Source organism: Echinops telfairi, unplaced genomic scaffold (assembly GCF_000313985.2).
Source record: "Echinops telfairi isolate 266 unplaced genomic scaffold, ASM31398v2 ScPeMD7_31;HRSCAF=116, whole genome shotgun sequence".
Lineage (NCBI taxonomy): Eukaryota > Metazoa > Chordata > Mammalia > Afrosoricida > Tenrecidae > Echinops > Echinops telfairi.
In genome coordinates, this window is record NW_022103928.1 from 1,753,317 (window position 1) to 1,754,779 (window position 1,463).

Consider the following 1,463-nt stretch of genomic DNA (forward strand, 5'->3'; position numbering starts at 1 on the left):
CAAAAGAGCCTGAAAAGCATAACATTGCATGGTTCCTTAAACAACAAATGTTAGCTGAGTCAATAAAATGTCACTTTCAGATAATCTATTTCTTAATGAAATAGTGCTATAAATCCCTTATTCATTTGAAGTGTTGAAACCAAATGCAGACTTAAAAAAGAAAATTATATGATATCATTTTGTACAACTTTAATTTTCACAAATCAACCTACATTTGACAGCCTGTGACATTGCAATGCTAATTATATATTATGTTTGCCTTGCCCTTCTATGTAAGTATGAGGAAAGAGCATCACAATATGGTCATATCTGAAATTACTAAAATTTGTGGAAGTTTAAGTGACATAAAGTTCAGTTTTATAGGTGTATTCAATTTAAATAGTTTCACTGAGATATTGAAAGTATCACATATTAAAAAGGATGTACCAACAAATTGTTACACTAATGGTAGAATATCATAGTATTTGATATGAGTCAAGTTTAATTAAAATATGCATTGCATTTGAGTCATAATTTTCTAGGTATCAATGCAATATAGTAAATGTATAACAAAAAGTATTACCAGATTTTGAGTGACAATAAAATAAACATATTCTTTCCAAGAATATAGAAACTATGAAAATTTTAAATGCTGCAGTTATTTTTACCTCACAATAAAAATGGAATAGTTGCTGTGTAACAAAAGGGTTTTGTTAAAAAATTGTACCACAAATAAAAGAAGGCAAGAGTCATATTAGCTGAGCAAAGCTTTTCAAGATCTAGCATTAATGAGATAGAAATGAAGTTATTTTGGGGCTGGATTAATGGAAATATTAGTATTCCTTAAATATTATGAACTTTTGAAAATATTAAGCAAAGCAAGTATTTATTCAAACCACTAGAGAGCTTAAACACTACTTTGGATCAATTTCATCTTCTTTTCTCTTTCTTCAATTATGGGATGTGTGCCACCTTAAAATTAAAAGTGACCACCCAATAATAATCAGAAAACAAAACCCAGCATGCTGGTCTATCAAATCCCATCGTCTGAATGAAGATGGCAAAGCTACAAAGTTAGCGGCTAGAGCAGGGAGAAGACAGACACGCAGTAATAGACTCCAGTTCACACAAAAGGTATCTCTGAGTGTTTCATAATAATAAGATGTATCTCCTCAATGGAAATACATATGCATAGATTTCTCTTTTCAAAGATCAAGTAGAAAGTCAGTAGTAGACAGATTCTTTGCTGTAAATGAAGTGGAGACAAGTCAATAGAAGTGAAATCAGTGTACACAGGGAAAGGGGCAGGTTATGGAATACTGAATATGAAGATTCCTGAAAGAAAGCACAAACACACTAGTAAGAAACAGCTTCAAGTTACCAACGATAAGAAACGCACTTTAAGATATCCAAGAGCATTAACCTCTATCTTTAGTCTGCAGAGAATAAGTAGCATAAAACTCATACAAGCAGTATTTCCTAAT

The 1,463-nt window shown here is 31.4% G+C and overlaps 1 protein-coding gene across 1 annotated transcript in view; it reads right to left on the bottom strand.

Moving 5' to 3' along the window:
- The window catches only part of CHL1 (cell adhesion molecule L1 like), a 266,472-nt gene that overhangs the window by 25,692 nt on the left and 239,317 nt on the right, over nucleotides 1–1,463 (bottom strand). The window lies entirely within an intron of this gene.